Consider the following 26,702-nt stretch of genomic DNA (forward strand, 5'->3'; position numbering starts at 1 on the left):
TTATGTTATGATAAATGGTAGTCACCATTTTTGGTTTGATAAACTAAATGTGAATAAATCCTGCTAATTGACAGTACCAACAGCCAATGGCATAGCTAGTTTGAACTTCCAAATGAATTCATCTTTCTTGGCTAGAAATTATCTGAGTACTGCATATTTTAAGATTGGCTTTTGTTACAATGTTGCTATGCAGGCTACAAAGAGATCCCTCCAGAACAGAGTCAACTTTGTTTTCTCTGACACAATAAAGAGAAACTGCTCAGAAGATGGCTCTCCTTGGCCGTAAGAGCAAGAGCTAGTTGGGGGAACCACAACTGATAGTCAAGGCATTGAAAAACAATGGTTTGAAGAGCTGATTGGCCCCATGGAACTTGCTTTAAAAACAAATAGTGTAGGAATTCGATGGAGAATCTTTTTAAGGACAGGCTCATCACCATTAATCGGATTCCCAAGTAAATCAGATTTTTCAGAAGTGATAAATCAATAGCCTAATGTGCATAGGTGGTATGAGATATTTTTTATATGAGAGGACTCATATTTTTTCTACAGACCATGACCACTGCGTGGGTATTATTTTCTAAAGGTAAGTAGTGATTTCAAGGGCATATCAGTGTTATGACTGATATTTTGGATATGAAGTCATAAAAAATTATTAAAGATAACTTTTAAAAAGGAAAACATAAGATTATGTGAAATTAAATGCTTATATTTCATATTTAATTTGATGCTATGATGGTTCTCGAAAGATATATTTCAATTCAACGCTATCTCACTACGTTCATGTTACAACTAACAACTTTTACACCTTTCCTTCTGTTCTAGGTCCCAAACTACTTCAGACAGGATATTGGGATTTTCTTTTTAATTAATCAATATCTACATTCATTATATCCAAGAAAAATATCAGAGCAGCTTTCAAGGAAAATTTTGTCACCTCTTCTTAAAATACATTTCAAACTGGGGGGACTGGGTGGCTCAGTGAGCTAAGCATCTGCCTCCAGCTCAGGTCATGATCCCAGGGTCCTGGGATCGAGCCCCACATTGGGCTCCCTACTCAACAGGGAATCTGCTTCTCCTTCTGTCTGTGCTGCTCCCCCTGCTTGTGTTCTCTCTCTCTTAAATAAATAAAATTTAAAAAAAATACATTTCAAATTCGAAACATGGTATTGTATACAGCACAAGTGAGATTGTGCTTTTAAGAATCAAGATAGGTAGACATGACTTTAAAATAAGAAAGGGGGATCCCTGGGTGGCTCAGCGGTTTAGCGCCTGCCTTCTGCCCAGGGCATGATCCTGGAGTCCCAGGATCGAGGCCCACATCGGGCTCCCTGCATGGAGCCTGCTTCTCCCTCTGCCTGTGTCTCTGCCTCTCTCTCTCTCTCTCTCTCTCTCTCTCATGAATAAATGAATAAAATCTTAAAAAAAAATAAGAGAGTCAGAAATCACAAGACCTCTTACCTAAGGATAATTTGGTTGCACCGTATAGACATAGCCAGAGAGTTACCTACTAAGCTGTAATGAAAATTGTTAGTAAGAACCTATTAGATGTCTAGTTCTGTGCCAAGTGTCATCCGGTCAGCAGCAGAAGCTGTTTGTTGTGAGTGGTTGGCCCATAGCCTGTGGCCATCTGAATAATCGCACAAGAGTAGAAGTTACTCACAGACTCTCAGCCTAAACCTAGAATATTAACTGCAACAATCAGACAGGATGTTTGCTGGACTCCAAGCAGTAAGCTACTGAGGATGAGCCAGGACTTGTCTGGAGTGTTCTGAAAACAATGAATGGGAGAAGGTTTAAATCAGGGAAGTTGCATAGTATTTTCTTCAGTAATGAAAATAATACAAATACTAGCAAAAGCTTATATTTAGGTACTGCCTATGTTTAAGCCCATAACTTCTGGGGGAAAACGGTGAGAAATTATGCTTTTTTGCATTGGGCTTTTGAAAATAACCAAAATTTTTCCATAATTGACTTTACCATCTATCCTCCAAATAGTTTGTTCAAATTTAACATTTGTCATTTTATCTTCTTCCTGTTGATTCTGTCCTTTAGAATTATTTCTTTAGGGATTTTTTTTTTTTTTTGATTTGTCAACGACACGGGATAAGACTCCTTATGACCCTGTGAGAGAGTGCACGGAATCAGGAGAGAGATATCTATCCACCAGAACAAAAACCCAGTCCTCTAGATTGTCCGTAAGCAAGCAATTTAATATTGTTTCTTTCCAAGACCTTATGATTATTCAGGAACAAAATTATCTCTCTTTGCTTGACTTTGTAAGGCATTTGATAGGTTGATTTTCCTCTTTTGGTCATTTGAAGCCAGTCTTATCTACCTATTCATGGGAGCTGTCTCAGCAGTTAGCTCTTATTTTAGGGAAAAAAAGAATTTATGCAGTAATATTTCATTTTGTCATCACAGATAACAAATCACAAAAGAGTTTAGCTCATAATGTACTGAAAAAGAATAGTTCCTAAGGATGCTCATTTTAAAATAATACTAAAAAAAGAAAGGCAAGCTCTCTTGATTAGCGATTTTAAGAATTACTAGGTCTTGCTTTTATATGAGCTTAGAAAAGCTATATTCTATCAAATAAATATTTTTATATCAATATTACAGACAGTCTTCAAAATTTACTGAAATTCAAAATGTAAACGGTGTGAGAGTCAAATTTTTAAAGTTTACTCTTGTAGTTTGTGCTGGTTCATTATGCTCTATAATATGCATTGCTAAATTTGTATTTAATTCCCAGATATGCCCTTCACTATGTGAGCACACTTAATTTTTAAGCCCCTCCTCATGTTCCTTGTATTCTAGTCTCTAGTTGGCAAAGCTAGAGGATAAACAACATATTTACTCGTAGGAGTTTTAGTGAAATGAACACAAATCACTGAAGAATGCTTAAAAAAGTCTTTATATTTGAGAGCAATATAGTGAGGTTTTTAAAACAAGGAATTTGGACTATGATTAGGCCTGTGTTTGTGACTGCATTCTGCTAAGTATGAAGTACATGGCCTGGAGAAAATTTTAATTTGTCTCTCTAAAGTTTGTTATCTTTAAAATTAGGTTAACAGGGGTGCCTGGGTGGCTCAGTCTGTTAAATGTCTGCCTTCAGCTCAGGTCGTGATCCTGGGGTCCTGGGATCAAGCCCCACATCAGGCTCCCTGCTCAGCAGAGAGCTTGATCCCCTTCTACCCTTTTGCTCCTCGCCTGCCTGTGCAAGCATTCTCTCTCTCTCTCTCTCTCTCTCTCTCTCTCTGTCAAATGAATAATTAAAATCTTTTTTAAAAATAATAAATAAAAAATAAAATTAAGATAACAATCATACCTATCACATCGAGTTGTCATGAGGATTATATGACATAGGAAAGGCCATTTAGCATATATACTGGATCTCGCCACTCAGCTAACACTGATGTCCATTTATTCTCGCACAAATAATAGTTGATTAATCTATTTCCATCTAATTAATATTGTTTCCTTCAGGTTGAAAAGTAGAACTGGTTCCAGTCTCAGCTGGAAATGCAGGTGGGGGTCTGGAGTGAAAAGTCTTAGCTAGACATTGTTTTCAGAGTCATCAGTCATTGTGCAGTCATCGAAGCCACAAAATGGATGCAACCGCCTGGTAAAATACAGAGAGAGAGCAGGAGAGAGAAGAGGCAGAAAGAGAGATGAGGGCAAATTCATAGGGAACATAGAGTGATGGTCAGTAAGAGGAAGGAGAAAGTATGTATTTTCCCTGAAGCAAGAGGGATGGAATTTGGATTGGGTATGGATACAACCAAAAGTTTTAGCTGGGAAGAAGGAAAAGAATTGACATATTTAATGATCTCCACTTTCTCTGGTGTGGGTTTTGAAATAATTAATTAGAAATCAAGGAAGAATATATGTAGGAGCAGTCAATCGACCAGTTTCAGGAATGCATTTAATTCACCTATGAGAATCGAAGTCGAGGTTAGAAAAAAACATGGGGCCAGTCAGGAAAGCTCCTAGCTCTTAGAATAACATTTATCTTCCCACTAAGGGAAATGATAAGATGAACACAAAAGATTTGGAATCTCAAATTCCTCATATAGTGCAGGATAAACTATAAAAAAAACTCAAGAATCACTTTTCCAGGATTCCTCTCTTTGACACTTGGTCCAATCTTAATGTCCATCCTCAGTATTCCCAGAGCACCCTATCAAGAAACTCATCACACTGGCTTTTCTATTTGTCTTTCTCCCCAGCTAAGCTACAACCTTCCTAAAGGCAGAACCGTGTCTTCTCATTCCCTGGCATCTAGCATATAACCTGGAACATTGTTAAAATTCAGTGATGATGAATGAAAGTGAGTAAATCAACAAACAAATACATATGTACAGAAGCTAACTAAATAGTAGTGATATAAATAACAAAATCGTGGGGTGCTTGGGTGGCTCAGTCTGTTAAATGTCCAACTGCTGATTTTGGTTCAGGTCGTGATCTTGTGCGTCATGAGATCGAGCCTCATAGGGCTCCAGGGTCAGTGGGGAATCTGCTTGAAAATTTTTCTCTCTGCCCCTCCCCACACTCATGCACGTGCATGTAAGCACTCGTTCTCTCTTTCTCTCTCTCAAATAAATAAATCTAAAAAAAATAAAATCTAAATGGAACATGGACATAACATATAGAGAGAGTAAGCTATATTAAAATGGGTCTTCTAAGAAAATGAAGGATAGATAATTAATGAACACTTTTTTTTGCAGCAAAGGTCAATAAATTTTTATCAAGTCATTCTAGTCAAAATTTGCATCCAAACAATAAGTGTGCTCCTCGTGATTGATTCCAAGTTATTCTGTGAAGCACTTAACAGATGCACTAAGCCTTCTGTCAGCTGAGAGCCAAGGGAGTAAGAAAATAATGAAAGGACTTTTCTTTTCACGTATTCTCGAACAGGCTTTTCTGTTATAGAATCAAATCAGCCTGACCTTCCCTGCAACCAGCAATGTCTTTATAGTATTTGAAAAATGCCCCACAGATGGCAGTGTCTTTTATATGGTGAAGCTATGCCTGTAGCCACTCAAAGTCGGTGATTTTATGGAATAGGTCTGGTGGTGACTTGTCACAGCTCGGAGATGGTCAGCCAGAGCAATTAGGGAGAAAGTATCTTAGGCCTAGAGAAGATGAAATCCCCCTACCTTTCAGAGCATAATTTATTTTAGCATCCCTCTATACACTGTTTTTCCAACCTTTTTTAATATGAACTCATGAGACTACGACCTGGTTATTTCTACATGCACAAGTATATCAGAAGTTTCGTGAATTTTCCTCTTTTACCTCTCACTTGATGCTATTGCTCTTCTGTTCCGCTTTGTGAAGTCCACACCAACCCATACACTGATTTCTCAGCCATCAGGGGTCTTGATCACAGAGTGAGAAGCACTGCTTTGATAACTACCCTGTGCTATGACATGGCAGGAACATTGAAGCCATTCTCTACAGAGTACCCTCTGCTGTCCCACTGTTCTATCTGTTTCTGCTCTTTTCCCTAATTTCTTTAGCCCAGCTGATCCATTCAGTCAAATGTCAGACTCTTCTTTTCTGTGATTAATTTTATCTGTTAACTTCTTTTTGTTGCATTTGGTCATCTTGTTTTGTTTGTGGTGGGAGCTAGTGATGAGAGAGAGAAAGAGAAACACCAGACCATGTGAGCTTTGTCTTGGGGTAAAAGGTAAACTCTGGGAATCCTGAAAGGTAAACGGGACTTTAGTGTCATCCATCTTAACATGGATGACATCTTAACATCTTCACCTTGATTTTTGACTCTTTCATGCATCCACCATTTTGTGGTACTTGGTATCTGTCAAGTTCTATGCCAGGCTGTGGGGATTCAAAGATGAATTACAGTTTTCTGTCATAAATATGTTCTTAATCTGGGAAGGAGAGCAATGTGGGGAAAATTAGGAAGTCATTTTGAAAAGTCAACCTGTTCTGGAAGGCCACAGCATCCCCATCTGAGTGAAATATATCTCAGTTCAATAAACTCTTGTAAGACATGTTGCCGTGATATTTAAATTTCAGTTGATGGAGAAATACACTTCTGGGCCCAGGAGTGGCTCTATCTTTGGGGTGGGGAAGTGATTTGAGCTTATGAACCAGCTCTGAACTAGCCAAGGCTTCCTTTAAACCACTCTTTCCTTCTTGATTTCAGACCCTCATCCCTCTCTGGAGGGACCACTTGAGATTCTTCTCAGTGATGGGTCATTGCATGGGTGGGGCGGGGGCGGGAGGGGCATGCAATACTTTAATCAATCCATTCTGCTAATCTTAGTACCTATCCTGCTCTGCACCAGGGCCAGGATCCACCTCATTGTTAAATAAGTGTAAGGCAGAAAAAGCTTCAGAAAGCCGAGGTGTAGATAACTCTAGGTGTGATTCGGTACATATTTGCTTTCCTCCTGTGGATAGCTAGAGGAGATTATCTTGCGTCTGATACCATTTGCTAATAGTGATATAAAAATGCATGTCAGGAGAAAGAAATCCAAAAGCATGAATAAGCCCTTAATTATTTTCAAGAAAAAAAAAATGTATAAATAGACTGCTTGCTGGGAAAAGATTTACATTTTACCTTATAAGTCATTTTAATGGCTTATGTTTGAACTGAAATGTGATAGCTAAACTAGTGACTATAAATACACAGAGAGTTCCAACCAGAACAGAATAATTTGGTAGGGAAAGGAACAAGCAGTGAGATTAGGTATAAGACAAGGTCTGGTTTGTATTTGCTTTGGAAGTCAAAGCCAGCCAAGCCAAAGTACATTGGAGGGTCTCAATGACAACTGTGGACTCTGCTCAGTTTCCAATATCTATCCCTTGGGCCTCATTCTGAGGCTGCTGTGCCCTGGAGTACAAATAGCTGCCCTTGGTTCTACAGTTCCCAAACCCCATGCTCCTCAACAGGCCGTGCTATCTTTCTCATGCCCAGGCTGCTCTTCTACCACGAGTGACATTTTTGTGCCCACCTCACCAGATTATGCTGATAATTACAGGAAGGCCTGGTGGTGGCTCTAAATTTGAACCCAAATTTGTTCTTCCATTCGCTGTTTCTTGAATGTACCATCCAGTCCCAAGACTCCCCTATTGTCTTTATACAGAAGATTACCAAATCCTTTCTGCCTGAGTTGCATTGCTTGCTGCATGCGTTCTCTTGGGTAAATCACCTTCACTTCCAACTCCGCATGTTAAATTATCGTATTCATCTTCAAACCAGCTTCATGTCCCAGCCTCTTTCCCTCTAAATGGTAGAATTATCGAGATCAGTTGGGTAAGGTCAAAATACTGGTGTCATCTTCAACTCTGTCCTTCCATTCATTAATCCCACCCCTAGTTATTGTCTGCACTGTGTCAGGCACTGCCTTAGCACTTAGCATCCACACAGTGATGAGCAACCGGGACATTCAGACCATTCAAACCCAATCTTCATTCTCTTCCTCTGCTTTGGCCCAGTCAGCCCAACTTGCCTGTTACCCCCTTCTGCCATCCCCTTACCTCAAGCCCTCAACTAGAGTAGCAGTTAGACCTGCCTTCCCATCTGTAGGTGTGGTCCCTACCCCTTGCCAAGCTGCTCTGTGGTTGCCACATCCTAACACAGGACAGCAACTATTCCTCCTGCCTCTGGCAGGCGGCACACACTCCTTACCTCGTCAATGGGATGAAATCACCTTTCCTGTCTTCTCCAGCACAGATCGTTGTAGCTCTCTTGTTCCTAGAACACAATGGGAGCTCTTTTATTCCTTTGCTTTCGCTGAAATCTCTCCTCTCATCTCCTAAAACATGGAAGGTTTTGCCTTCACTCCTGAAAACTTTGCTGATCTTCTATCAACTTTTTTTCCCTAAAGACTTTACAGAGCATTCCTAGCCAGAAGCTGATAACACTCCTTCATGCTGATCTATGCTTTATTTTATGAGAAGAATATCTCAGAATTTTCATGCTTATCAATTAGCATGTTTTAAAGTTGAAAGTACATTTATTGCCAGGAGCTGAAGTTGCTATGGCTTGTGGCTTGAAATTTCTAGTCAGACTGTCACTGCTTCCAGAACAAGACTTATGGACTGTTAATGGACTCCCAAATGAGAATAACTCTCCAGATCACCTGCCTTCGTTGGCTAAGTTCAGACTTGAACTGTGACTCTTCTTTGATTACATATATACTTCTGTCTCCAATTTATATTCTTTTTCAAAGAATGCAAAATAGTTCTGGAGAGTTTGCATGTTTGTTTTTCAGTTGTGGAGTTTCTGAAGAAGTTATGTTAAATGTTTGAAAGATGCCAGAAGAAATAAGCTTACAACAATTTTTTTGTAATCATGAAAAAATATTTTCCTGACAAGTGAGAAAAGGTACATTTATTTTCCTTAGTTTCTCTGCAGGTTTTTGACGAGACTATACAATGTTCTTACTGTTCATATCTCTCTGTCTCCATATATATATATATATTTATATATATTTTATATATATATAAATATATATACATTTTACATATTAATATATATTTTTTACATATTAATATATATTTTATATATACATATTTATTTATATTCATATATACCTATATATATAACACATTTATATGTCTATATTTATATATATTGAGAAAACAATAAAATTTGGAGCCTAGTCCTGCTTATATGAAAAACACAATACAGTTTGGAAATTTCATATCATTATGTTTGCATGTAAATAATTACTTGTAAAATCTAAGTAAAAATGATTGGCCTCCACAGCCTTCCAGCATTTACCACCAAAATGGCTGAGATATGCATCCAACACAGGGGACTCTAAAGTAATCTTGACAAAAATGGCCTTAGGTCTTTGCAGTGGTGACTTCAGTTCTTAAATTCACTGGAGTTTCTTTTCTGTAGCTAGGTTGTGATTGTGTTCTAAACAGAAACACCGGTAGATCAGAGAATTAACTAAGGGAAATCACAATGTTTCTCCTTCTCTCCACTCTGCACCCAGTACCTGCTGGGCAGGTGGACCCAGCGCTGGTAAGCGGGTTATCACTCCTTAGGGTGCTCAGAAAACAGCAAATGTTTTCATTGACAGGCTGAAGGGGTTTATAGTGAGAAAAGGCTCACTTATGAGGTAACAAGTGAAGACTATCCAAAGAAATCGATCACAGTTAATCTTCCAATTGGTAAACAAATATGTACTAAATTTTTTTAAAAAATTAAAAATTAAGGGATCCCTGGGTGGCGCAGCGGTTTGGCGCCTGCCTTTGGCCCAGGGCGCGATCCTGGAGACCCAGGATCGAATCCCGAGTCGGGCTCCCAGTGCATGGAGCCTGCTTCTCCCTCTGCCAGTGTCTCTGCCTCTCTCTCTGTGTGTGTGACTATCATAAAATAAAAAGAAAAAAAGAAAAAAAAATTAAAAATTAAAAAATAGGGATCTGCACTAATATATAGTCTGAGAAAATGATTCATAAAACTAACACATTTGGAATTACAAATCCACAATTTCATATGAAATAAATTACCCTCTGGTCTTTTCATAAATTCCTTGGAAGTAGATTTATTACCAAGAAAGGTTACATGGCAAATATTTATAGATTGAAATATATTTTTACATGCACAAAGGCACTACTGCAAGGTTGTTTTGGTGGGGGGAGGGGTATCCTAAAGTAAAGTGCTTTTTGGCTCTTTATAGAGTGCACCTTACTATATGTGGTCTAACAAGTCTGTGGTCGCTTGTTTCCTGCTGCTTAGAAACAAATGAAGAACTTTTATTTTTTTAATTAAATTATTTAAATTATTTTTTTAATTGCATTTTAAACTTTCGAAATGCGTGTTCTAAAAATCCTTCCCTGGAGGCACCCTCCTCTTCCCTTCAGCTGTACAGATGTACAGACTGTTGCTCTGTCCAGACCAAATACCTCCCTCTCTCAACCTATTACCTCACTTATTGCTTTACTTCCCATACAGAACAGTTCATGATTTAGCTAACATCTGTTTCTTTCTTTCTTTCTTTTTCTTTTTTTAAGTAGGCTCCACACCCAGTATGGAGCCCAACATGGGGCTTGAACTCATGATCCTGACACTAAGACCTGAATTGAGATAAAGAGTGGGATGCTTGACTTACTGAGCCCCCCGAGGTGCCCCAACTTTTATTTCTATCAGTACATAGTGATTTTAGGAGTGAAGGTAGATTGCCCAGCTTTCAGTTTGAATCAGTGCCTATGTTTCCAATCAAAGTTTGAAGTTCATGAAAGAAAAAACAGGAGATAAAGGTTGAGGAAGGTTTCTCTTTTGGATAAATATACCCCAAAGTTCTTCCCTAGAGCCTGACCATTTGGTAATACTTGAAGTCTAGTTATAAGTGCTATTTAGAAAATATCAAAACAAAACTTTTTAAGATGGTCTTCAAAATCCTTTTTGAGTTGGCCTCTGCTAACTCTTCTTATGCTTCCTTTCACACCACAATGTCTCTGGAATGTTGTGCCTCCCTCATACTCAAATCCTTCCAGAGTCATGAGGTGAGGTGCTATGTTCTTTCCATTTGTACTCCCCATGTCTCTCCAATTTGCTTCCATCTTTTGTCACTCAACCATAGGAGACACCAAATTGTCATCTCCTCCACAATGTAGGTAAGGATCATCCCCACCTAGCCCCCATTATATTCCCTGAAACTTTACTATATGTTAGCTGTATACTAATTGCTTAATCCCCACCCACATCTGCCTTGAAACCCCAGAACCTCAACTGGCACCTGACATGAAGAAAGTACTCACAAGCACTTTTTTGAATGAAATAATAAATCAGTGCATGTGTGGATGGATAAAATTATCAATGAATGTTTTTCTGAGCCCACCATAGATAATGCACTTTTCCCTATGATTGATCTTTCCACTCCTGATACGGTTCTTCTGTGTGTAGACGTGTTTTGGATATGGAAAGAAGGGTTGTTTGTTGATCCCCATTCTGAAAAACCTCCTTTTTGAGAACAGGCACTTGCAGCTGTGAATTTGGTATAACCACAGAAGAGTATACAGACAGAGATCAGAGGATCTCAGGAGTTATGTTTTACAGACCTGTCCCAACCATACAGGGAGATCCTTGTTTTCATTGATTCCTGAATAAAAGCCAATTTCCTTTGCTTTTTTCCAAAATAACTATTATGTTTAGGACACATCCTTGTCCTTGCTTTATAGACTCCATGATGGGGGTAGGGAGATGAATGAGAAACGTATCCCCTCGTGTCTTTCAGATAGCCCTCTACACCAGAGGTTCTTAATATTTTGGACTGTCAATGTATAATTTCCAAAAAGTTAAGAATATTTTCTGTGTACCCAAATAGAATGAAGGTGTTCAAGGGTTTTATTCATCTCCTTAATTAGTGGAGGAACCAGGAAGATGACAAATCTGGATCCAAGAACATCTGAAGAAGAGAGGTTTGGATATATCCTCTGGAGATGCATTTAAAAAGTTGGATATTCGAATGAGATGGGATAAGCTAAATAGAAAACTGATTAAAATCCTATAGAACAACAACAGCAAAAAACCTAACAAAGTCTTTTGGGATTATTTTTTTCCTACTGAACAAAAATCCACAATTAACATGTAACTTCATGGAGCCTACCCTATAGTAATAAAGCAAACAACCAAGTCAAACATGTTGAATATATATTGGGTAAACTTGATGAACAATAACCCAATATGATATGGAAAGAGCATACATACAATTGCATTTTTTGCCTAATTTCCAAGTTTCAAATAATTTTTCTTAATAGCTGTTAACCTCTTTGAGAATTGATGAAAGCCATGAATCAGTTTTGGGATCTCCCTGAAGCCCAACCACAGGTTCCCCATGGTCCATAAACTCAAGACTGGAAGCTCCTGGTCCTTATTCTGCATAGCTGAAGCTTGTGCATAAGCCAGGAGATATTTGGTCACAACCAGACTGACCATGTATCTTGATTTTCTTTTCAAGGAGAGTGCAAGATAGCTAAAACAAAGTGGATTCAAACTCAGGTAATTGGGCCAGCTAACTCTTCCAGTCTCCAGAGTAGAAGAGAAGTACCTTGCACCACTGTTTCAGCTTGTCAAATGCAAACAATAGCCAGTTGTGAGTGGCCACTGCCTTGTGCTGTGAGAGTCATGAAGCCACTGAGCTCCAAGTGAACTGTCTCCAGGGGAAATGTGAGAAACTCTAGCCTGTATAGATGTGAAAAAATGAGTAGGAAATAGGGACTGAGCCATCATGATACAGAGCAGATAGAGAGGACTCTGTCCTCTCTTTAGCCTACAGTAAAAAAAATGCAACTGTTTATTATTGTTTTATGATGCTTTTCCTTATTTTCCAATAAATACTTTGGACAACTAAAAACTAAAAATATATTTATTTTCAATGAAAATATGGCACTGAGTTTCCATTTTCTAAGAATGTTGATGAAGCAATTGCATGGATTAGCTTGTTTTTCAAAGTTCACCATCCACAGAGGGAGAGGAGGAGGGTCCTAATGATGTCACCAACTGCTTCTGAAAGAGCCCCAGTATCTACTTTTAAAGCTTGTTTTTATTTTTGAGACTTGACCCAAATATTATCTGACGGCTTTAGGAAAGCTGCTTATTTACATATTATTCAGTAAAGCATGATGTTTCATTTAGATCAATGACTCTTTCAATTAATTTCACTGATTTCTTTAATTTTTTTTTTTTTTTTTTTTTTTTAGTAATCTCTACACCCAACATGGACCTTGAACTCACAAACTCAAGATCAAGAGTCACATGTTTCACTCTCTGAGCCAGCCAGGTACTCCACACTATGTTTTTTTGATACCAGATTTTCATGTGCATTCGCAAAAAGTGAAATCTTTCATATGTTGGCTCCATTGGAGGAAGAATATGTCAAGGAGTTAAATAAACAGCACCAGTTTTATACCAGTGCCATCAGGTGCTTCAAAGGGGAAAGAAGTTAATCCTAATAAGACTTCTAAGTTTTCACTCAGTTCGCAGAATCAGGGGAAGGTTCTTGGAGTTTCTGTTAAAGGTGAAACATGATTACAAATGTTATTATAAAGTCAAATGAAAAGTTTAACATTGAAGATAAGACAATATGTTCTGTTGTTTTATGTGTTTGCTTTTAATGATAACACATAATATATATTTTGGTCACAGCATTATGGTAAAGCAATTCTTTAACTAAATTAAGAAACCTAAGATCTTCGTTATGGTGTATACATAATTCATAATTGCATCCAAATAAATTTCAATATTATGTCAAATATAGAATGATCGCAAATATTTTAGTATTTTTACACTTACAAAAACTCAACTCCAAATTTTTGAAGGAAGTTGATAAGAAAAAATCCTTTGGCATGGCAGTTAACTCTGCCACCCAACATCAGTTAGGTTTTGAAATGTTTGATCCTTTGAAGAATTGATTTCATACCTAAAGTAATATTGAACTTTAGTTGCAATTTTGTTCAAAGTCATTTGAAAATCTCTACTCATATTTAATATGTTGAATATCCAAAGAAAGTCAACTTAGGAAAGTTTTAGCAAATTGCAAAAATTCAAAACAAAGCTTCTGAGTTGGAAGATATTATAAATTGCTCCTAAAAAGCAGGGGATGAACCAAACAGATTAAGTGGTGAGAATTCAAAAGGCATTCAAGACTTAAATGTGATCTTTTATCATTGTATTTTGAAATAAATTGATTCAGCATAAATATCATTCGATGGACTCCTATTTTTAATTGGGTAAATCAGTAATTTGTAGCAAATTAAAGTGAATCGAGAAGAGTTCTAAATGTGCAGCATCTAAATTTAATTCTCCTAAAATGCATTAAAAAAATCTTTTCAAATATCTGCTGAATAAAAGTATCCAAAATGGAAGTATTGGGGAAAATAGCTAATATGAAATATTTACACAATTTAACATGAAAACAAATGAGAATATTATATGTGTAGAATAATTCATTTTCAGATTACTAGCTACCTTAGCTCCCATAAAAAGTTTTTCTTTCTCATTTAAAAACATTATGGTCATACATCTATTTCTTTGCTCTTTCAGCTCAGTGACTGGAGGCAATGGACACTCCAGTAGCAATAAGTACACTAATGGTCAGATCTTGGTTTCTTTTTCTTTTTTTTTTTTTTTTGTTTTGTTTTTTGTTTTTTAGATCTTGGTTTCTAATACCATTCTCCAAGAAAGGAAGTCAGGGCTGCAGGGCAAATTAGTTGAATTGAGGACTGTGCAGCAGATATATTTGATGGAGCTTATAGGATCTGGCAGTGCCAGAAAACAAGGTAGGCTAACGAAAATAAGTATCTACATTGATGGCATTCTGTCAGTGGGACATAGAGGCCAACTAAAGGAGCTCTCAATGGCCAAAACTGGAACATGTTGAGCAACAATATACAGTAGTGTTGAAATATAACTCAAATTATAAAATGAATGTCTAAATATCCATGAGATCTTACTAAGTAAGTAAGTAAGTAAGTAAATAAATAAATAAATAAGAGAAACTATATAAACATCCCATGCAGAATAATTTGAAATAATTTATGTAGATATTCTTCCCTTAAGGAGGTAGAGCATAAACCCCTTCTGCTTAAGTATGGACTGTAAATAGTGACTTTCTCCCTAAAGGGACAGTATGGAAAGTTAAGGGGAGTAACTTTCTGGTGAAGACACCTGGCAAACACTACCTCAGTCATATGATCCATGTTGGCATCAACACGGATCACATTACATGCCATCATCATGATCATTAATGCTTGATATATCATCACGTTGCTATGATACAAGAGTTGGACTTTACTTCTGTGATCTTCCTCATCAGAACACATTAGCCCAGTCTGATCTTGAAAAACAACAACAAAAAACAAACAAACAAAAAATTAGACAAATTCCAATAGAGGGGCATCCTGAAAAATATCTGGCCAGCGCTCCTCAAAACTGTCAAGGGCATCAAAAACAAGTTTAAGAAACTATCACAGCCAAGAGGAACTTAAGGGGACATGATGGCTATATGCTCTGTAGCATTCTGAATAGAAGTCTGGAATAGAAAAAGAGTGTTATATTAAAACAAAGACAATCTGAATAAGCTGTGTACTTTGGTTCATAATAATGTACCAATATTGATTCAGTAATTATAACAAATGTATCATACTAATGTAACATATTAATAGCAGGAAACTGGGTAAGGAGGTACATGGGAACTGGCTGCACTATGTTTTTAATTATTCTGTAATTCTAAAACAGTATTAAAAATAAAATCTATTTAAAAAAATAATAAAAGTATATATACAAGGACTCACATTTCCCTTTTAGCTTGAGCTCCAATATGGCTCAACTGACACTGACTGTATCCCCAACTCTGTCAGCTGGAAGATCCCAATATTTCGTATATTCGTTTTAAGATTGTCAATGTATTTCTACTGAATTTGAGCCAGAATTTCTTTCAAGAAACAATCCCAAGTGTAAAAATACTATAGTATGCTATGATTTGAGGCAGTCAAAACCCTTAGTAAATAGGTATTTTGCATAAAGAAATCATTATCTAAATTTGAGTTCAGTAGCTAGAAAATGATGCTTTGAAAAATATTGCTTATCTTAAAAAAATCTACACTTTAAAAATTAAAAATAATAGTACCTTATTGAAAAAAGTCTTCAGAAAAATATCAGTGCCGTGCATCAATGTTTAATATCTTTGCTGTTTTTCTCCCTTTACAAATTACTTCTACTGAATTTACTCTTAATTTTAAAGATTCATAATCAGTGTGAGGGCACTCACTTGCTAGGTATTCTTCATATAGAAACTTTTATATTTTGTGAATACTTTAAGGAAAAAAATCCCTTTGTACATTTTCTTACTATCTAATTTGATGAATGCCTAAGAAATCATTTGTATTCATCTTGTTTCTATTGATCAATCTTGTCCGTTGCATCTTAACTCTTCACTCTCCAAATGAAGATATTCCCATTTCTGATTTTTTTCACATTGAAGTATGCAAATATTTCATCCTAAGTATTTCTCACAGACATTGCCTTTATGCCTCCATTCAAAGTAGCTTTCTTTAACAAACATTTTGTCACTAAATAATACCTCGCTACCTCTATCTGACCCATTCTTGCAGTTGTACTTATTCTCACATCTCACTCTGTGTGAGATTCTTTAGATCATGCAAAAAAATTATCTTTGTGCCGCAACATCACTTGGTATTCATTCATCTTTATAACCACGGAAACGCACCACACAATATGGCAAACTCCCATAAAACTATTTGTAGGAAGAACTGCAGTTTGGGCCAAAATCTGTCAAAAGAACTGTTGCAACAGTATTGAGATTAATGAAATGGTGTTTCCAGAACAGGGGTAAACTCCAGAAACACTATGGTAAATGGAAGAAATCAGATGCAAAGACCATGTATTGCTGGACTTCATTTACACAAAATATCTGTAAGGCAAATATATAAAGAAAAATATATAAAGACCGGTGATGCGCCCGGGTCAAGGGGTGGAGATGAATTGACCTAAAATGAATACCTCCCTTCCTGGGGTGATGGAAAAGTTCTCAATCTGGATTATGGTAATGTTTGCATAATTATGCAAATTTATTAAAATTCATTGAATTGCACACTTAAAAGGGTACTTTTTGTAGTATGTGAATTTACCTCAATAAGTTACACCTCAGTAATTTAAAAATGATGCTTGACAAGATGGCAGTGCAGGCGAATAATTCAGCCAGTTTGACCTCACCAAGATGAATTTCTAAACTTGAAAGTTATTATAGTTACTTTACCTCTGAATCTGCTCTGAATTTCATAGGGGGCAAATTGCAATCCTAGTGTGTAGGAACAAATGTGTTCAGGCTGCTTAATACATGATAGAAACTGCAAAGTACTTTACAATGAATCCGCTCTACCGAGAGCTTCAGAAATTAATTATTCTGGATCTTGTAATTACTTTCAGTTTTATTCAGCCATTACCCCTTCACTTCTATCATTTCTGTTTGACAACTTTAAAAAAATAACCCCTTATCTTTCTTCTTTTCATAGTTAAATGTCAGCTAGAGTTTTAGATGCCCCTTTTCATTAATGCAAAGTTCCTTTCTTTGTGTACATGAGACTACCGAGTTCAAGCAATTAGTTGTAGAAAAAGCTATGAAAATTTTATATTTCCAAGTGAACTGAAGCTCCTAACCTGGGAATAAATAAATGTCATTGATGGGCTAGAAATCAATAAAGAAAAGCTACAAGGAAGGCTTTGTTGCAAGAATGGGTTCTCTTAAGCAACCCCTAATTTCTGGATATTTATGGAAAGTATTCATGAACATAGAACAAGGGCATTATTCGCTTCTTTGTATGATTGGGGGAAAGGACCAGAAAGGAGCCAGTTAATAAAAAAATTAAAAAGTCCAATGGTGAGAAATTGAACATATCAACCATGAAATTGTGTTAATTTGATAATTAAAGTGTCTTAGTTCAAATGTAGATCCTGGACACTTAACAACATGGTGACAAAATCATTAGGAATGAAGGCATATTAGACACACATTAATAGCTGAAACGGATAAAGTGTAAAGCTCCCTTCAAGAAAATGCTTTTTGAACAGCACACAGCAATTATGCATAGACCTTATATTATTTCATCGTTCAAAGAGGATCTGGGAAGAAAGACACGGAGTCTTTCTAGTTCGGGTGAGTTCTGAAGGGCACAATCAGAAACAGAGGAGGACCGGAGATGAAAGGGAGGAGTGGGGGGATGCGGAAAAGTAACAAATGAAGAAAGATGAGCACAAAGCACAGGGGCTCAGCCCTCCTCTGGCTCGCAGCTCCCCGCTTTCTGCTTGGACTCTCCCCTCACCAGCATCCTTTGACACTTTGTCCCTTCCAGATTTCCTCTAGTCTCTTCCTATAGTCCACCTTCACTCCTCTCTTGCCTTTCTTCTCATAAAAACATCCATTAAGGCCAGAAAACTCTTGAGAAAAATGAAAACGAATGGTTTAATTTTTGTACCAAAGTCAGGAGGTGCAAATGAGGAAAGGCAGCGATGCATCACCTCTTTATAGCTCAGACGGGAGGGCCACCTTCTGAGAAAATCGCAAACCGGGGGGCTTTGAAACAGAGGGCTGTAGGGGAAGAGGGTAATTCATTACAATACCTATTGTTCTGAGGCTGGGTGTGCGAGCTGATATTTGTACAGTTTCAGCTGGGTAATTGGGTTCTCTGGCTTTGTCTCTTTCCCTTGAGGAGTTTAAATTTTTCCTTTCAGAACCATAATAGAAAGATGAGTCAGTGGCCCAATTTTTTAAAAAGTAGATGTTTTTTAACGTAGTTTACAGTGTAGTTAGAAAAGACATGGGACACCTGAGTGGCTCAAGGTTGAGCATCTGCCTTTGGCTCAGGTCATGACCCCAGGGTCCTGGGATCGAGTCCCACACAGGGCTCCCCGCAGGGAGCCTGCTTCTCCCTCTGCCTGTGTCTCTGTCTTTCTCTCTGTGTGTCTCATGAATAAATAAATAAAATCTTTAAGAAAAGAAATGGCCCCAATTCACAAGAGGGTCTTCTCTTATGCATAAAGCATCCATGAAGCTCATTTTGAATGAGAAGAAAAAGGAAACTAGATGCTATAATATTATATTCCACATCAAAGCAATATTCATTGAGTCATTTTATATCATCAAAGCCACCTTTGCACTTACTGCCCCACGTTAGCCCCTGCTGTCCATTATTACTATTCATAATTATTATTATTATGGTACGTTCATTATTATTTGCATTTTTACTTCTGTGATGTATAGAAGGCAAATGAGATTAAATAAGTTGGGTGGGGCCATTCGTGTCATACATTTTTAGACTGAAAAAGACCAATCCCTTCATCTTGCAGACAGGAATAGATGTTGTAGAAAAATCTGAGGCCTCGCCTGGGTTACCCTGCCAATTGGGAGCAGGCTTGGAGCTAGAAGGTCCGGCCTCCTAGCCAGCACTGGCCACTAGATCAAGCTACCTTTTATTGGGCCTCACAGTGACCCACCAGCATGGAAACAAGCATATTTTACATGTGTTTGCATTCTTTTTGACTAGATCATGAAGCAGAGAACTCCTTGCAAACAAACCAGTTGGGATGCGCTGGCCAGCGCCAGAGACCTCAGAAGAGTAGAAGACAGAGATGGTAATTCAAGGGCAGCCTTAGGCCACACTTTTAAAGCACCCCCAATATGCCAGGAACTGGAACATTTGCCAGGACCACAATGAGGAACAGATCCCGGGTAAGAAATCTCCAAGGCAGCCCCCTCGTTCCTGTCTTGCTCTTCGCAATTGCTGAATGCAGCTGGAGCTCTCTTGATCTCTGCTTTCACTCCCCATTCCAAGTCCGCTTTCCTTCAAAGCCTCGATCATTCTCCTTGCTATTTTCTGAAAAAAACAAGAGAGCATTCTGCGGCGCTGTCCTGAAAGTGCACATGACATTGAGGCAGGCAGTGGGCATCTGCATGCTCCTTTATCACTGACATTCCTGAACATGCATGCACATCACCATAGGCTCCAACAAGAGAAGAGAGCAGATCCTCATGAATATTTTCATAATCAATCTTCATTTTCAGAGATGTTTTATTTTTATGACATATCTCAGACAAAACTCAGGATACGTTGCATTAGAGTTGATTGCCTAGAGAGCAGTTCTTTATTACTTCCCTCTGGTGGCTTCAGGCCACGGATCCCACCTCTCTGTGCCTCCTTTCCTCCTCTGTGAAGTGAGGCTAACAACAGTCTGTACCTCAAAGGCCGGCTGTGAGGATTAAATGAGCGAGCTAAAATTCAAAGCCCTTAGAGGAATGACGGGTGCATGATCAGACCCAAATAACAGCTGTTTACAATTTATCCCTGGAAAAATACTAAAGTTGTGGATGAACTACCACATTCTAGAGTAAATTATCTTTTAGAATAATCATACCTGGTTAGCCATGGACTGTTCACTAGTTTGTTTGTTCATTGTCCATGGGTCATAAGAGACCAGACAGCCCCCACACACTCCCAGGCAGGCCTGCTGCGGGGTGCTTGAACTCAAGTCTTGATCTTTCCACCTTCACACTCAATCCAAGATTCTAGGAGGTTCATGGCTCTGATGTTTGTAGTGTTCCTTGGAAATAGTTAACGTTTGTGGGGTTATTTATATTATGGAAATTAATACTCTCACTGTTTTATTCATTAATATTTTAATATGTTTATGATAAGACTCAACCCAAACCAATTTCCAAATCAAATCTGTCCCTTAATAATTTGATTTGTCGGAACAGAGAACAAAAGCATTACCAACAGAGTACTTTGAATGAAATTATAATTAATTAGGCATCTGAATGCACTAACTAATTTTGGATGAGTAATTAGATGACTAATTATGTTGAAAACAGAACCGTGTGCTTAATGAGATGACCACGGCCAATTCTACCCACAGGGAATTTTTTCTATTAGTTAAACTTTTGATTGTCTTTGATGATCTAGGGTCACCTGTTGCATAAAAAGATACGAGGTTCGAGTTGAGCCTGGTTTTGATTTGTACTTTCCATTAGACACCCACAATTTAAAGCCTCTTTCCAAAACCTGTGTTCCATGATGATCCACTGCAGACTTATTGGCATGCCATTTCTTCCCCTTGACATCTTTCACACATACATACCTTCCCACCCCCACTTACATCCTAAGATAATTGCTTAAAGTTCCTAAATATAGCTACAGTGTATTATTTCTGCTTAGGTTTGGGATCTACACAATGATAAATTAAACAAGAGGAGAAGTAACACATTGATTGGGCTATAGATAAATCTTAATCCATCCAGAAGAAGTATCTGAACTGGCAGTTTCTCCTTTGAAAAGGCGCTGCCTGCGACCAGCTCAGATCACAGGCAACCTTGAAGCAGTCAGCAGTTCCGTTTCAGGCAGCTGGTTCTAACTAGCACCTACTTGGCAGAAAGCTACATTCAGGATTTCTGGTTTTAAGTTCAAACCAATATTTCATAGCAATTGTGTTGTCAGAATTCAGGTCAGGAAGATGGCAGATGTTAATTTAAACCAAAGAAGCAAAAACAAACTCTTTTCACTTTTTCTTTTTTTATCACAGAATTGGCAGCTCTGCCTCAAATTCTGGACACAAAATAAACTGCAAGTGGGTTAGAGGCACATTGTGTAGAGGAGACTTTCTGAAGGTATTTTGGTGCCTGGGAAATACAGAATAGAATCTGAAATCAGGCAAATCATGTAATGGTAGGAAAAAGGGACTGTCTTTGTAAGTCGGAAAACAATACCATTGATTTGCTTCATTTTAAAAAACAAGCTTAAAATCATACTGATCCCAGCTTTTGTGAAAAGGCTTTTGCTGGTCCATACTAACCAGTGAGCCAGATGGTAAGATCCATCCCCAGAGAAAGGCACCAGCCCTGATCTCTCCTTGTTTCCTAGACTTAGAAAAGACTTCTGTTCCAGAAAGGGCTACATCTACACAAAACCAAGTATCCATACCTGGAATCCAAGTAGAGTCATACCTACTCTCTGATTCAAATCAAGATTCTCCATCCTTTTAAGCTCAATGCAAAGTTAAGAAAAGAGTCTATGAGTCCACAGTAACATATGTGTATGCGGGGATCTGTGTATGGGCAAAGGGCTGAACATTTGCCCTTCTCTTCCATCTGTTTGTTAGTTTAATAAGGTAAAGAAAGATCTACCATTGAACATCTCCCTATTCTATCTTGAGAGAGTATCAGACCTCATAATTCTTCACATTCTTCAGAGTACTATCTACTGAATGAAATAGGGAGTTCTTTTCACACCAAGGCAATTATTAAAAAATTATCTATTGTACTCTTCAAATCAGTCACCAATTATTTGACTAGTGTTTGAAGATTATCAGGTGGAATTACCTGTCTGATCAATATTTTCTTTCCATGACACCAATAAACTATGTGCACCCCTGATTCCTTTTATGGCTTGCTTGTTGACCAAACATTCCCATCACCCCCAAGCAGTTCTTAGGTCTGTGAAGTGATAATCTTATCTGGTCTGCCATTTTATTTTGGTTATTTTTGCTGACCTTTTCCTTGCTCAAGAAAGCTTTCAAAAATGTGGGTCTTCTACCTGAGAATATTGAAACATTATTTACCTTAGATTAGGCACTTTGGAAGGTCTTTCTTGAGGAGACACCTCATGCTTCCACATCCTGCCCGGAAAAGATCACTTTAGATACGGCAGACTGCGTGTGACTTGTTTCCGTGCAGACAGAGTTGCACTTAAGGAAACTGGTGACCTTTTGCTTCTGCCAGTTTAACCCCAAAAGCAAAAATAGAAGCCCGCTTTGTAGTGTATTCCTCTATGAGAAAAAAAAATAAAAAAGAAAAGCTTTGAAAGAGAAAGGTGGTTCTACAAACGTCCTGATGTGGAAACGTAGGCCAAATTGGGGAATTGACACAACAAAATCCTAAGAATTGTTTAGCTTATCCTCTTTTCAGGTTAATTTTTCCCAAGTTGGGCACCATGATGCACTCTCCTCTAAGGTAACAATTCCTCTGACTTCAGAAGGCTAGGCATTGTTTCCTTTTCACACCAGAGACTTACTAGAAAAATCTATACTATGTCAAAATAGCTGCAAATATGAACAGATAAGGGATTTCAAAACAGTCACATGCTTCTGTTTCTTAAATGTGTAATTTTAAGAGCCAACCCTGGCACATTTTCACAACTTGAGAATATTCTGTCCACTGTCCCTGCATTGATGTCAGTGTTAAACATACTAGGAAAGACAGTAAGAGAATTTGACTGTAAAAAAACTGTTTACTCAGTCCAGTCCACTACTGTCCAATATAAGTGGCTTTCCATAAACCAGGAGTCTATACATAACTGAACTCTTTCAATTCAAGTAAGTCAGAGTTAACAAATATTTATTGAGTGTCCCTAATATGTGCTGAACATATGCTTGGTCTTATGGAATAGAAAATACCAGAATTCAGGAGAAAGAAAAAAATAGTTTGCAATTTATTATTGACCAAGAGTTGATTTAGTGCTAACATGTTTTGATATGTCAGTGTATGCTGTGTGTGTGTGTGTGTGTGCATGCGAGTTTGCGCATGTATGCATATGCATGTTTGTTGTTTATGTGTGTGCTCCATGTTTGCTGAAAGCATATATTTTCTAAATTATGTATAATTCAGATTGGTGTCTTTTCCCAACTCTAAAGCAAAAAAATCTCCTTAATTTTTATGTCTGGTTAAACTATATTTGCTTTCATGCATTGCTTATTATAGAATTCTACTTGGTATTTGTATTGAGAAATCCATTTCCCTAGCTTTTTGATAGAGTACAGTACACATTTTTCCAAAGCAAATGCATCAAGCACATTAAACAGGCTTTAAATTTTGTATTTAAATGAATGAACTTCACTGGCTGTGTTTGTCTGATCTGTTAACATTTACTTTTTAGTGCTTTGTAGAAAGGACGTAAGTTTATATTGGACACAAGAATTAGTGTTCTAAATAGAGTTACTTCTGTATGTAACATTCCATGACTTAGAATGAAAAGTATGTCTTCACTACCGTTTATTTATGTGGACATTCACTGAAGTCCATGCTCTAACTACAGTGGAATTCCTTAGGCAAGTTACATTTCAATGTACATTTATAAAGGATGTAAGGCTCCAGAAAATGAATTGAGAAGAAGCCAAGAGAAGAGTACCACACTTTGTCTCTTGATAAAAATGTTCAGATATAGTTGGTCAGTGAATTCTATCATTTTGAAAATTATATTTAAAAGATTAGAGTGACTTTATTGTTTTATTCTTTTATAGTTTGTGGGGCTATGATAAAAGACTATTAATACTAAGCAGGGGTAAATTCTTTCCAATAATTTATTAACTGCTTCCCAATTAAACTAACACAGACCTCAGAGACTATGAAGTGAAAAACAGGTATTAGATCGCCTTTATCCTGTACAAGATCTGGAACTGTCACTTTAATGTCATACACGTGGTAGGCAGGCACTGCTGAATGGTTCTCAGGACGATGCTACCCAAAACAATGATACCATGGTTCCTACAACAAAACAGAACAAAAAGAGAAGAAGAAGAAGAAGAGGAAGAAAGAAGAAGAAGAAGAAGAAGAAGAAGAAGAAGAAGAAGAAGAAGAAGAAGGAAAAAGAAAGAAGAAAGAAAGAAAGAAAGAAAGAAAGAAAGAAAGAAAGAAAAGAAAGAAAGAAAGAAAGAAAGAAAGAAAGAAAGAAAGAAAGAAAGAAAGAAAGAAAGAAAATGGCGATATACTGTTAACAACTCATGAGTTGAAGTGTCTAAGAGTCAATGATCAATTCTAAGTTGAAAATGGAGAAATAGACCAAAAAATGTTAGACATAGTTTCTGCTTTTCATTCCTGGTTTCATATAGACCTTAACAAGTCACATCCTTTCACATGGTGTGCTGCAGAGGAGGATTAGCATCATCACTGCAATTTTGTTGTAGCATACCCCATCTCTGTCCATGCATGAGAGCTATTAAGAAGGACTTGGTCCAAGGTCAAGTATAAATTCAGCTGCAGAGGTTCCTCCAAGAAGGTAAAATTATGATTACTTCAAGATGGCTTATGCTCCCCCATTAGCTGAGGTTGAGAGCCCATGCAGCTGTGCCACAGCTGGGAAGGCACCTGGCTTCCCACCATCTAGGGCTGAGCCCGCACGCCGCTCTGGAGCCTCCTGCCCTTCCTCACCAGTGAGGTGGAGACGAGGGCTGGGAACAGAGTTCAGAAGTTGAAATCTTCTCTCCACTCCAGGTGGCTATGTAACAAATACCATCCTATGCAGATCTAAAGGATCCATTTGTCAACAGGAATTCTTCAAAGCCATGGTATGTAATGTTACTTCCAAATACTAAAAAAATTTCCATATATTGTGAATGTACTTAAAGCAGTTAAAACTTATCGATTTATAAAAGTGAAATCTTATTCATAATCCCCATCATTTGAAATGCAAAGAGTTAAGTCCTATATTTCAAATAACCATTTTAATCACAGTTGGTAAAAGCTGGAACAATAAGAGCACACAAGTAAAACATTCATTTATCAACCTGTATGCATGTAGCCAAGAAATTTTAAAGAACCTGAAGTACCAGAGCTACAGTGTGGAGTAGAAATCAGGCTGCTGGGTGACGTTTCTTTATTGTTGGTCAACTTGGAAATTAAAGGAATTAAGTAAATTCTGAAAACATAAATCAAGGAAAAGTTTGAGATCAAGTAGATCCAAGTAGATGACATAGATGCATGTGGGAACTAAGCAACCCAGAAAGACTCAGAATGGTGAAAAATAGGCACTTTCTTCCCTCAAAAAAGCAAACAGTCCAGGATGGGAAAAAAACCAATGTGTGTAAGTAATACAATGGAAAGAGAGGAATTATCAGTCAAGAAAGGGTTGTTTGAGCTGAGTATAATAGTATCTGCATTGCTGATAGTGAATAACTGTATAAAATAATAATGAATAGTTAATCCAAATTGGAATACTAGAATTCCTATATTTGTGTCTTTAAAAGGCAGCTATACTGGATGCCTGGATGGCTCAGTCAGTTAAATAAATGACTCTTGATTTCATCTCAGGTCGTGATCTCAGGGTCATGGGATCAAGCCCTGAGTCAGATGTCAGGCTCTCAGCTCAATGGGGAATCTGCTTGAGATTCTCTCTCTCCCTCTCCCTCTGCCCTTCCTCCCTGTCCCCTCGCAAATAAATAAATAAATCTTTAAAAAAAATGCAGCCATAGTACTGCCATTTAAATTGGTTTCAATTATTGAACTGTGTGAAAGTTCTATACCACAAATCAACCCTGAGATAACAGAACAATTATTACTGTTCCTGGTTTATAGGTAAAGATACTGAGGACCATGGTAGCTGTATTGCAAGATTCCACTGGGCACTATTCACATTATAACTATCCAGTGACTTTCATCAAGTACCAAAGATAGTTAATGACAAAGCTGGGTCTCATTGGCAAAGCTTCAGAATGTGAACATTAGAACCATGTGAGTGAGCCTTTCCCAGCTGGGTAGTCTTGGTCCTGATATTTACCAGCATCATCATCCTTTATTCTTTGTGCCTGTTTCCTAAACTGCAAAGTAAGATAATAGTACTTTTTTTCACATGTATGTTGGGAGGATTAAGGAAATACACATGCAAAGCACTTAGTACAAAATTGACATATAATAAATAGTTGCAGTTATGTAAAAATGAAGAACTAATGTCTTCTGTCTTTGAGGTGAGAACTCATTTTGATATATCGAGCTTATTATTTTTTAAATGGATGGATTCCATTTAGCTGTATCATTTTTATAGGTATTTTACATGTAAAACGCACACTGATACACATACACCAAACTCACATACACCTAACTTTGTAAAATCTGTGAGAATTTGCCCAGCCTGGAATTTGCATAGTAATCTTTACTGAACATCAAAAACTTTGCTATTGGGACAGCCTGGGTAGCCCAGCGGTTTAGCGCTGCCTTCGGCCCAGGGCCTGATCCTGGAGACCCTGGATCGAGTCCCACGTCGGGCTCCGTGCATGGAGCCCGCTTCTCCCTCTGCCTGTCTCTCTCTCTCTCTCTCTCTGTCTGTCATAAATAAATAAAATCTTAAAAAAAAAACAACTTGCTATTGTAAGAGCTTAAATACTGTTCCATTTTTTTGGAATAGTCTAATGGGTTACGTAAGTTCCTGTCATTAAATTA

At 37.6% G+C, this 26,702-nt stretch overlaps 1 long non-coding RNA gene across 1 annotated transcript in view; it reads left to right on the forward strand.

The window, feature by feature from the left end:
* The first annotated feature begins 246 nt into the window (after positions 1 to 246).
* LOC144287421 (uncharacterized) overlaps positions 247 to 26,702 on the forward strand; it is a 29,132-nt gene continuing 2,676 nt past the window's right edge. Inside the window, exons 1-3 of the long non-coding RNA XR_013355227.1 lie at positions 247 to 583; positions 12,688 to 12,767; positions 19,048 to 19,232. This is a non-coding gene — a long non-coding RNA (uncharacterized LOC144287421). The remainder of the gene's footprint in view (positions 584 to 12,687; positions 12,768 to 19,047; positions 19,233 to 26,702) is intronic.

The sequence above is a fragment of the Canis aureus genome, chromosome 17, assembly GCF_053574225.1.
Source record: "Canis aureus isolate CA01 chromosome 17, VMU_Caureus_v.1.0, whole genome shotgun sequence".
NCBI lineage: Eukaryota > Metazoa > Chordata > Mammalia > Carnivora > Canidae > Canis > Canis aureus.